General features: G+C 32.1%; 1 protein-coding gene across 11 annotated transcripts in view; it reads right to left on the bottom strand.

Annotated features, from left to right (window-relative positions):
• LOC111062931 (A disintegrin and metalloproteinase with thrombospondin motifs 16) overlaps positions 1-10,776 on the bottom strand; it is a 196,913-nt gene extending 186,137 nt beyond the window's left edge. For all 11 annotated transcript variants that reach the window (XM_039441366.1, XM_039441370.1, XM_039441372.1 and 8 more), the window contains exon 1: positions 10,504-10,776. The gene's annotated coding sequence lies outside the window, so the exon portion shown is untranslated. The remainder of the gene's footprint in view (positions 1-10,503) is intronic.
• Between the last annotated feature and the right edge of the window lie 2,387 nt (positions 10,777-13,163).

Raw genomic sequence — 13,163 nt, 5'->3', positions numbered from 1 at the left:
CCTCACGCAGTATTCTCATTCACAAGTACCAGATGTCAACTGTTTTATGATGAATAATTCTGTAGTCGGATTTTTACTCTAATATTGGCGTATGAAGGAGGCTCCTTTTTCCTTTTATATTATCCTTGAAATGCAAAATTTCCAAAAACCTTGTATATACGTCGACGCGCAATTTAAAAAGGAACATACCTGTCAAATTTCATGAAAATCTATTACCGCGTTTCGCCGTAAATGCGCAACATATAAATATATAAACAATTAAACATTAAGAGAAATGCCAAACCGTCGATTTGAACTTAGACCTCACTTCGTTCGGCCAATAAATTATAAACAGGCACGGCCCTAATGACTTTGCCGCCCTGGGCGAGACTAAGTAATTAACTAAGTAACTAGAACTACAATTTCTACAAGTTTGTTTAACACACCTGTTTGATTAAGTAGAACTCGTCTGACCTTTGCATGGGGAAATTCCTCCACCAATTCTTCAAGATCTGGGGACAAAACTATTTTATGTTCGCTAGACCACTCAGACATTCCTGGGACATTGTTGATCTTAGAAAAGTCTTCATTCGCTCGAGGTTGAAAAGCTTCTTATATAATTTTACCATTCACATTTGATATTATGAATTTATTATTTATTTGTATTTTTAAATTTTCCATTCCTTTAAATTTGCCGCCCCCAAAACCTGCCGCCCTGGGCGGCCGCCCGGTCTGCCCACCCCTGGGGCCGGGCCTGATTATAAAAGTATTATTCCCTCATATTTAGCGTTCATTTTATAATTTTATCATGGTTGTGAATTATTACAAATATTATTTGATAGTCAATTCACAATTTCAATAATGACTCTTTGAATTGTTGACACGAAGAGCTGTAGTTAATTGTCTTTAACGTTGTATGAGTGAATGTTTCTAGATGTCCCTATAAACGTACGTCCAACTCGTATGCAATGAGAGCACTAACACCTTTTTCACTCGTTTAACATATCATTTTATATTACTCGTTCGTTAATTCATTAGACAGTTTTGTACGATCAATTTCATACAAAAACGCATTCAGTATGAGCGCGTGTAACGATGAATGGAAACCGACAATAGTCTGACAAAAAACTGGAGATTAGTTCATGGTTAGTAAGCGCAATAATTCGAGACGTTATGCAAAAATGTATAATCGAAGAATGCGAACGAATACTTAGAGAGGGATGTAGTCATTGACTTGTTGCAAGAGAATTCTGAAAAATTGCTCATTGATTAAGACTGTGTCACGAAAGGTGGGCAGAGGCCCTTCTCAAAAGATGCATACGTCACTTTATAACATTGAAGCTTGCGACAGAGCAAGATAAATGGAAAGACTTGCTAGTTTTGTAAGTACAGTTTGATTAATACTTTTCAATTACTCGATAAAAGATTTGTAACTCTGTGGTTTACTGAATATTTCCAGTTATTGCGCCAGAATTTGACAGCGAATCTTGAATTATAGAGAAATGGATTGCATGAATTATTTTCAAACAAAATATTACCGTCCAATAACTTGGAAAATGCATTCGCAATACGAATTTCTCACTGTTCATATATTGTGCATTTTTCATAATTTACTGAGGTGTTTTCAATCCACCTGAAAGACCTTGCAAATTGATCGACCTGGAAAGATACAGATTGCCTGGAATAAACATAATTGCCCGCAATGTGAATCACATAATGGAAATTGTACGTGTTTGACAGAATTTGGATTAGATAGTAAGTTTGTGATACAGGAAATTGTTTGCTATAGACTTTACTTCTCGGATAATTCACTGAAAGGCATTCAAATAGAAGAAATGCATACTTGAAGACTTCCATTTTTGAGAAAGATTGAAAATTGAAGATAGAGAGTGCGAGTTAGTTTGGAAGTGTAACAAGATTATGTTCATTTAGGTTAAAATCGTGGTAGGGAAAGGTTAGAGGTTAGATTTTAGCTTTTAAATGGCAATATGCTAGTAGTATTCAGTATTATTTTATCACTATGGTTTTTCGAATCAGGATCGCGAATTTTGTCATTGTAGTTGTAAAAAGCCCACTAGAGCTCTGAAGTTTGATCGCCGTTTGGCGATTGGCGAAATTCATCATCTCCTTCTACCCTCTTCTCAATTCAATTTATAATATCAACGCATTACGATATCACTTCATTCTTCTTTCCTTCTGTCTATGCCTTTGCCTCTGTACGGTCTCTTGAGCATTCTATGATTAAATTTAACATTTTTATGTGAGGTTGAGCGAGACTGACCTAGCTGTGGCATGGACATTGCTATCCAAGCTCATCGAAGATTCATTTTATAACTTAACGTTGCTATTTGAAACGTTGAAAGAATAGGCCACTTACCGTATCTATTTCTTTGAATTTACATAGTACTCTCGGTGTTCTGATTATTGAAATTACGAAACAAGTGGTGTGTTTTAATAATTGAAAACATTATCTGAGCCGGGACCAAACCAGGCTATAATAATTAGACAGATTTTCTGGTCGGTCACAGCTGCAAATACAGAATATTTCTTTACTTCATCCATAACAATTGAGTCATTTCATTTATAACATTGTTATAAAACAATTTCTCATACATTCATCAATTGGAATTATAATACAATGTTCAAGTTGGAAGAAGCCTAATTATTATTTTAGTATATGAATAACAATTTATTGCTTATTATTTACATTGTACAATCTCTATATTTCATCACGTTTTACTTATTTCTGGCCACTTCCTTTTGCTTCACTATATCCAAGTTCATCTCATTTATAATAATGGCCATCTATTCAATTCCAGTACAGTAGAACGATTGCTTCTGTAAACGTTCTTTCAATTGGCTCTACAAAAAAGACTATAAAAACAAGGGATTGTGGTGGACACAAACCTATTCAAACTATCATTCAATTAAAAAATTCATGTAGCATCTCCTCAATACAAATCACAGTACTTGATCTTTACTGGTTAAACTCCAATACCTGGAGAATCCTCACTCCAAATTCTTTCTTATTAAAATTAGTGATCTTTTCACTTTTATCTATGTATCTATGATGACTTGTAGATTAGAATACTTTCAATTTTTTATTTGGAACCTTATTTGATTCCTCACGAGTCCTCACGGGTGGACCTGACAGTAGTTTTACATTTAAAGCCAGTGATCCAGTGATAGCCAGATATATTATCGTATTTCTGAGGAATATACTCTGTCTATTTAGAGGTCCACTCTGTCTAGAATTTTGAGAGCCACTGTCTAAAGCCAAGAAAGGAAGCAATTCAATTATGATAAATCATTAATACAGTTTTGATTCGATTCCTCAATTTATTATTACTGTATCTTCAATTTATTCTTCAAATCGGCATTTCTAATTATTTTTCTTAGTAGCGTCTTAAAGTAAATTCACGTATTAGTATACTCACAATCCAATATATTTTTTATAATTAACTGTTGATTAAACAATAGAGTTACTGTATTCTTTCATCTTTCACAGAAAGTTCATCTAACTTCATAAACTCATAACTCTCCCATATGAATTCAAATAAGTTCCATTCTCCCAATCATAACATTAAAGTAATAATAATTTCTCTGGATGCTGGACGACACATCCAGAAGAGTTTATTTATCAATTTAAGAGCATTACATATTTTCATAGATTTCCAATAATAACATTTTCGCCACACTTGGATGTAATGAGCTGGTTTACGTGCGTCATATGGAAGCCGAAAGTGATTGTTTTCCGACCAGGCCAGTAAAACTTTACGGCCCTAGGGCTGTAAAATGACCTTGAATAACAGCTGATCGTGTCCGATCCCGATCTCACAAAAATCATAGAGAGATAATCTCATAACGACTGTAATAATCTATATAATTATGTATCGTGAATCGCGGTATTATGTCTATAATATATTTTATAAATTACTGTTTAATAATTTAATATTTATTGTGTTTTTGATATCAAACAATGAATACAATGGCTGCATTGTCCATTGTCAGAAAGGTACGTATCGCAAGTATTTAAAAGTGAAGAATCGAATTTGAAATCAAAGTACAATAATTGTATCAATATTTAAAAGTGAGGTAGAGTAATAATTGTTTCTTTTTTATTATCGTATTCCACTTCTTAATGCAATACAATCAACTATAATAACAAGAAAATACAGCAGAGATCTGAAGTTTAAGGTAAGCCTACTGGTGAAACTCAGCCTTGACTAAAAAATTCCTAGTAATTTTTCCGTAATTCATTATTAAACAGTAGAATGAACAATAGAAAACATTAGGCCCACTCAAGATTGAATCTTCGAATGTTTTCTCTATGATTTCAGAGCAATATTTTGTTGTGAAAATGCCGGCAAACCGGCTTCAAATTAATATGCCGCTATACACTATATTATAGTAGCCTACATACGTTACCTGACTTAATTCAGAGTGAAAATTTTATTGTGAAACAGATAATAATATTAATTTTAATAATATAAGTCATGAGCCAAAGTCTGTTGTACCTTTGACTATAGAAAGAACCTTCTTCTATAGAAAGAACAACCTTCTTTCTATAGTCAAAGGTTGTACGCTTTTTAGGAGTGAAGTAAACTTTTTTAGAAGTCTAGTTTACAGTATTACGTGTATGCTAAGAGTTATCAGTCAGGCCTCTTCCTTCAACAATACCCAATAGCCGAGAGCGTAAAGGCGTAATACAACTGAACTCAGCTCAGTGAATAACAAACACGATCTAGGTTCGAATCTCGGTCAATGACATTTTTTTTTGTCAATGAATTTCGACTTTTATTAGCTATTTTTTATATTAGTTACCATAATTTAAATTTCAATCAATTTTTTAGATATATTTTGAGACAAAACTGTGAAATATGCAATTATATTAATTTTTTCATCACATTATTTCAAAATAGTAATGAAAATTCTATTCATCCATCTATCCATGAGATATTGCACCGGGCGCAAAGCGCGAGCTATAAAAATTCAAACAATTATTCGAAATATTAATAGTATAAAAATATGGTCACTATTGTAAATTATTAATTAGTAATATTGAAATTAATTGACAGTAAAAGTTGTCATAACCAAGATTCAAACTATCAAAATAGGCTGTTTGAATTTTATTAATTTTTCAATTTCTTATAAATATTGGGATGTTTTTTTTTTGGTGTGGCGAAAAATAGCTTTCGCAACACAGGCAAAAATGTTTTTCCAGCTCTCGAATGCTTCAAGTTCTCGACTTCGTCTCGAACTTGAAAACCGCGATCTCGAGCCGGAAAACGTACATTTTCGACCCTAGGTGCGAAATATACTATTACAATGCAAAGTTTCCAAAATGATACCTCACTATATATATAATATAATATGTGTAATATAATATAATTCCGAACAATAACTCAAAGTAGGCCAATCAATTGTAGGCCCTGAATCTCCTGATAGATAATCAGAATATACATATATATATATATATATATATATATATATATATAATATATATATATATATATATATATATATATATATAATCAGAATGATTCAATGATCTATCACCTCCTCTGACATTTCATTTTTCGACCTTCATTGAAGATTGTGAATTGGGTTTCCTTCAGTCATGTCAAAATTTTGGATTTCTAATAAATTCAAGTATGTAAAACTCATTATAAGTTCTTCTCATACTAAAACACCGAAATTCTTGATGAATCACCTGCAAATATCATCAATTCTGATAGGACAAGAGCACTTGACGTTTTTATATTGTAGTAACACTTCAATTTTTCAAATCTACTGTTTGCCTGTTCCGACTACAGTACTATTTTAAGCTCTAGTGTTTGCGGACACTTTGGACATTCCATTACTGAACATTTTATCCATATTATGAACTCTATTCACATCAATTATTTATCAATTGAAAATACTGAGTAACATAATCAACTAATTCTTTTTCTCTCAGCTTGAAAAATCACGCTTCTAAATATAAAGTTACTTTGCTAATTTGTTCAATTGTAGCTTCAAATTGCCAACGAGTTTCATTGAATATGTCCTCAAGTTCAAGATTATCGAAAGAAACAATCCATACCCGATTCAACTTGAGGTATTTCGAATCAATTCACATTATAATTAAATAACGATATGTAATAAATGAATTGTAAACTTGTGAAAAATTTATTTTCATATCAATGCTGCAATTATAGTAATCCCGAATATTTGCGGTTTATACGTAGCATCTCTTATTTGAAAAAAAATTAAACTAAGCTTACATTCAAGGAATGGGATTTTTTCGAATTTTATAGCAACTAGATGATTATAACTCCAATATAGTGATGATTATACTACAAAAGGGAAGTCAGAAGTGAAGGGAAGGTTGTATCAATGAATTTAAAATCAGCCTGCCTCCAATAATAGTAGTCATTGGAGTATTTATTTATAGCATGAAACAATATTCAGGCATTCTTTATCATACATATTTTCAAACAAGCCTTCCATGAGCACATTGATTACATTTGATAATAATTATGATAATGACAAGAAGAAAGATATTTCTCTAATGCTCCATTCCATGTTGGCTTGTCAAACAATTATTTTCAATGTGGGAGTAATATCTGAGGTATATGCCAATCTGGTGCACATATTGAAGAAGAGAAAACATAAAGAAATATTTGAAATTGATGTTGTAATATTGAAGACGATTAGATATTGCATGCTTCCGCGTTCGACTCTCGATCATAAAGTCGTGATTCATCATCACGAGTTGGACGAATATCATAAAAGCATCATTTAATGACGCATCCACGGATAATGAAAAGCACATCAAGTATTGTAGCGTTCTCACCTTCTGTTTACGTAAGTGCAGAATCCAACGTACGATAAAATGTATATAACTGGTTTCTAACTAAAGAAAATTCATAAATAGAAATATATCTCTAGTTTGATGGTAACAGCAGTTAGGCAGTTACATGTATATCAGAAAAATCTGCACCTAGGAATTGATTATTTTTTCAGTGCATCCTATAATAATCAATACTGTACAAGAAATTTTTATTTGAAGTTAATTCTTTCTTATCATCTCATTATCGAATGAATGTGTATAGGGCGGATGGATAAAGCCTTTCTCTCACTCAGCGATACCACCCTCTATCAATATTTTTCCCCTCCTCTCACTAAGTCTTCCTCTATCACTCTCAAACTCTCGCTCGTTCTCACTGGTAATATCATCTCCTTGCTCTGACTGAATCTCCAATACCTTCTACACCTTAGTATTTTTTGTGCTCTCATGTAACTCGTGATAATTCTACAATATTGTTATCATACCTTGCATTTTATTCCTCAAAGTTTCTTTGTTCATATCTCAAATGTAGAACTTTCCTTCCTTCAATAATTTAGGTGTTATCTATCATCTACTAATACTTTTAGCTTTTTTTATAGATGTAAAACTTATTAATCTAGTTTATCGCATTCTTACTGATATATATGCATTGTGAATGATTGTTGATTTTTTTTGTAATTGTTGCATTCTTTCTGAGTAGTCTACTAGTAACTCCCAGTAATTAGTTCAATATAGTATCTCTCTCTCAAGACTACTCTTCCTTTCATCTTGCATCTTGATCGAGTGTTAATGGAAAGGGTATTTTCTCGTATCATATTCTAAAAATGGATATTAGTACAAACCTTCATCAATATTTATGAAGATACATAAACAATATTATTATATAATTAATAAAACAATACAAAATCTTATAGCACCCTTTATTTTTAAAAGTAGCCCATGTCAATGAAGTGTTTTTATTATATAATATATATTATAATATCAATTTTTTATTTCATGTATTTTATCATTCATTGGTCAATAATACTCCTGTTTACCATATCAAATCCATGTAAATCGAATTAAATTAAATGCATGTGAATGATGACTAGCAATATTCCATTCCATAATATGGATATTTTTCATGAATATCCTATTAGAATAAACGAGCAATTTCTGTATATATTTATATATTCATTTGGGTATTTATTTATGTCCAACGAATCTCGAAAACGGCTCTAACGATTTTCACGATATTTGGAACATAGTAGGTTTATGATACAAAACTTCGATTTCACTAGGTCTCATCCCTGGGAAAACTCGCTGAAGGACATGAAAAGGATAATGATTATTCATCCTTGGAAAAACAGCTGCTAATTTCGTCGTCTGTCGATAATGGAAGATGCGAGTGCGTGTGTGGGAGTGAGACAGAATTATATTCAACTGTTGAACTATTGCAATCAATCATCTTATCTCACGAGAAGTATTATCTAGAAATTTTAATCGACTTGAACAAAATATCTGATTTGTTGACATGATAATCGATATGATTTTATTCAAGATCCATTTTTTTATTTATATTAACAAATATTGTAGCAAACATAGTATATCATTCTAAATTAAAGTATATCAAATTTTTCAAAATTAATCATCACTTTACAGTTTCAAGTGATTAGTGAGTGTTATTTTGTTATTCAATTTGGTTTGTGAACAATCTAAAGTAGAACTTTTCTGTTTTCAAATGTTTGGACTGAAAATTGGACCTGAATTCAAGTGTATGGAACATAACCTACTTTTTGGACTAGTTACAGTGTATGAATCAAAATTCGGGGAAGAAACAGTTTTGGTCTGTGTCTGTTAGTCCTTCCCCAATCATTCTAAAGAATTGTGTTCTGTTTATTAATAAATAAATAAATATAAACTATGCTTTTATGCTTTTGTACTCCGGAGCGAAGCTCGTTGCCCCGATATTTATTATTATATTATAATAATTCTGGATATACAAATCAAAGTCTAAAAATCTATTGACTAAATGAAGCCTAATCAAATGTTGGCCAGTTAACTATGCTGTTAGAACGACCTCATCACGAAGATTATGACGAATGTTCACGTTTAACAGAATTTGTAAAAACTTTTGCAGAATTTGTAAAAAAAATGTAAAAATACAATAAAAACAATAACTTCGGATATTTCAATCGTCTGCCCAGAAAAACGCTCCAGGATTTCAAGGGCATCAATCTCAAATAGAATAATATTGACGAGAAAGTGGATCACTCAATCAAAATCAACTATAGAAATATATTTTTTCAATTCCAAAGTATCCAAATTAAAATTTTAATGTTTTTGCTCACTTAGATCAGGGATGACAATTAATGTATTCTCCCAAGCTAGGCTGTGAATAACCCAATTTCATGATAACAAAACATAGAGTTCAACAGATAATGGATGTAGCATTTTTACTGAACAAATTCATTTTTTAAGATAAGTGAATTCTTAGACAATAAAGATGGATTTCTAATGACCATGATCATTTCAATTTATACAATATACTTCGTATATCAACTTTCAAGATCTTAAAAGATGTATGATCAAGTAGTTCGAGGCAATGTAAATCTGAGAAATATTGTTATTTCAATTATCAAGTGTTCTCTGTACAAGGCAGTGATCATTACATTCTATACTCTCTGGCAGCGATCGACTGATTCCGATTAGCAAAGCCACAAGAAATAATAAAGTATTATTCATCTATGAAATAATTTACCAACATTATTTGTTCAATGTATAAATAGATGAAAGAAATGCTTCACCTGTATTTCTTCTCTCTGATTGATCCTAATAGAATTCCTGAAAATAATACGAATTATTTCCGGCTCCATTGGTATATTATTATACTGTATCTAGTCTCTAGTCAATGACGTATCTGTTTGTATTGTTTGGAGTCACAGGCAATATTGCAAAAGCCCACTATGATGACTTTTGCTACACTAAACGCTTTGATATTCGATATGTCTTTTAATGTCAATGATAAAAATGATAATTTGAGGCGTGGCCGAAATAACCCTTTCGTTGATTGGATCCATTGTTAGTCCAATTTCTAATACTAGTTACTCATATACAAAGTTTGGAGGGACATTTTTAATATTTGAAATATTGGGGGGCGCATCCCGTTGTCCCTTATGGTGGCGACACCCGTGGTGATAGCAGATTGCAGATATAGGTAACACACTCACTTTTACAAGGAACTAACACTCTCGAAATGGTCTAATTTAATCGGTTTCATGGTTAAAAGCTCATATCAAGCGTTGGTTTGAATGACATTTTGAATGGACATTATAAATTCAAATCAAGTACTGAAGCCCAATTCTCTCCTTTTACTTTCTCTTGCCGTCTGGAGTAATAGATTTTCAGGTAATAGCTTATCACGTAATAGGAAATTTGCAATAGCGTTCAACCCTCAACAATTAACTTGTTTATAATACATTTTTTGGAAAATGAATATATTTTTCATGAATGTCAGCGGCGAGTCCAATTAGTCAGTCTGCTGGAGTAGGTCTACAGTGGTGAACCTAGTAAGTCTCCATCAATGACATTCACTTTACTATTTACCATCTTGCTCATTATGAGTGTCTCTTGAAGAATATGTTTCTGATAATTTGAGGCAAAATTATGTGAAATATATTTGTCTCACAGTTTGTTTGGTAAATTATACTCACATTTGATAGGTCCAACTGGAAGGTAAAAAAGATCTCCTGCACCGTGTAAAATAAACACACAACCAAGTCCTCGGTTAACAAACAATAATCATCACAAATATAGAATAAATATTCCGAGTCGAAGCGAAGTTTGGTAACACGTTAGAATATTGGAAGTATTAGTTGCGAAGTAAAAAAGAGAAGGTAGAAGAGATTTTTACTTTTGCTTTCCGCGACTTGAAAAACGAAAAGGAATGGGCCTTCCTGCTGGGGCCTCCGACCATGTACTGGCTAGACAGGACAGATAACTTTCACTTATGGAGCCTTCTTCGGGCCATTGCTACCAATCAACAAAAGGGAATTATTTGCTCACGAAATTTCCCTACTGGTCAGGTAGACGAGCAGGTAACTATATTATGCAGATGGTGGAAAACACCTGTGGAGTTGCCTTATAAGATTTAAATTTGGAGCCCATTTGGAGTTGAAAATTGGAATTTTTAAATGGCTTTGGATTATTATAATGTGATCTTATGCTCCTCCAATGCTATGCACTTTTATTTTGCTGTTATAGGATGTGTAAGCTGTTGGGCTGTATGTATCGTAGTAAAAAAATCAAATTTCATGCAGTACAATTATATATAAAAAAAATATGCAAAACTTATTTCTGGAGGATGTAGCTTATTTCAATTATACACTGTGGAAGATTATTTTTTAAACATGAGGATATGGAGGACTAAATTTTACTGGACTCATTGTAACTATGCATTGCTCTGTTTAAAAAATAATAATTTTAATTTAAAAAACTATGCAAGATGAAGGCCGTTTGGCTGAATGACAAGTTAGAATCTTTTGTCTTCCAAACAAAAATATAATATAGTAATTCTAATGAATGTGTATGAAGTACAGTGAATCTATAATACAAAGGATCAGTTGCAAGGAAATCAAAAGGCACTCTCAGTTTAACCACCGTAGGATGGAGTCATTGCATCGACGTTACAGGTTACATTCGTGCATTGGTTCCGTTGTATCACGTCACTTCGATTGAATTGAATAGACATAGCCTACGTGCAATCGTAAGTAGGGGGCAGTTGCACAAAAATTCAATTAAGCTTAATCACCGGAAAATGGTTTCTTAGCAATAACAAGGACGACGGATCCCCGTTGCGTATTATAGGCCTATTCCGTCATAAATGATCCATCCATTTTGATCGCAGATGCTCCGTCATTTTACGACAGCTGAATTTGATTGGATTCAACTCGCCGTATGATAGCAGAAATCATGATAATATGTCGCAGAAGTTACTTGGGTTTGAACTTGAAAATACCCATTCTCTTACCATTATAACTTTACTCATTATAACTCATCCTATCCCTGGCCTGCAACGTATGGAAAATTGCTTTATTCTTAAATAGCCTCTACATCGCATCTGAATAGTATTTAGACAACATGGGAGCATTAAGTTACTCAATACCCAATTAGTGGGAATGACTGTCATTACGAAACACGATAGTAATTAAAAAACTTTTCTTAACTTAAATAAAGATTGACCCAGAATAATGGAGACTTAAACAAAAACGTCAACAAACTAAAATGGGGATGGAAAAATAATTTCATCCACAGCATGAAAACACAAAAACTTGCCATTCAAGCATTATTAATAATTCTAAACTATACTTCGGAAACCCAGACTATCCTAGTCAGCAAGTAGCCTATTTCAAGATTTTGGTGTTATGACTCTGAGGCAATTGTATATAAAAATATTTTACAGACAGTACCATAACTACAGGCAGTACTTTGAGGAAGCTATGAGACCTTCTATACATTTAGATTTAGCGTCATAAGTCAATTCAAAGTATTTAACAGCAATTTGAGTGTAATCCGGAAACAGCTTGTTTATGTTAGCTCTAGATTGATTAACATAATACCTGATGACCTTCTAGCAAATTATCAGGGAGGTGGAACTCTGAAAATTGAGCTTTCTGTAATTTGTGTAAGAATAAAATTTTTCATATTAAAATTTTACATTGTATCCTGCACAATATTCATATTGCATAAATACACACACATGACTATGATATAATATGTTTATTTTATTTTATAATTTACGGTGAGATGGTGAATATTTTCATAATTTGTACTCATACTAAGCAGCTCTCTATTTTTCCTTCTTTAATGTTATACTGGCATATATATTACTTATCAGTATCATATCTTAATTTATTGCATAATATAGTATAATTGAAATTAATTCTTGCATCAAACTTATTTTTAGGTATTGTTCAACTTATGGTTTATTTTCTCTTTATTTTTGCTAAATATCCAATTCATTGTTAATTAGGATAGACTCCCAGCACCAGCGAGTTTACTTTTACTTACAAAAAGTTTTACTTTTGCTGGTGGTGATTTTCATTTCCATTATAGTAAATGTTTATGTATATTGTCTAATATCATATTGTATATTTTATGAAAATCTTATATACATTATGAACAATAGATTTGATTTGAAATTTCGGAAAAAAATTCATTTATTTCTTTTTTAGATGACTTCCTCCTACACTAATGAACAAATAGAATAAATATGTGCTGAGGATTCCTTATTGACCGCAGCACCATTTAAACTGAGATATTGTGAATTTCATTCTGGATTATCTGTATCAATCCAACCTCATTAATTGAGAAC

This window comes from Nilaparvata lugens, chromosome X (genome assembly GCF_014356525.2).
Source record: "Nilaparvata lugens isolate BPH chromosome X, ASM1435652v1, whole genome shotgun sequence".
NCBI lineage: Eukaryota > Metazoa > Arthropoda > Insecta > Hemiptera > Delphacidae > Nilaparvata > Nilaparvata lugens.
Note: the sequence above shows the minus strand (reverse complement) of the source record. Positions and strands in the feature narration are given on the sequence as shown.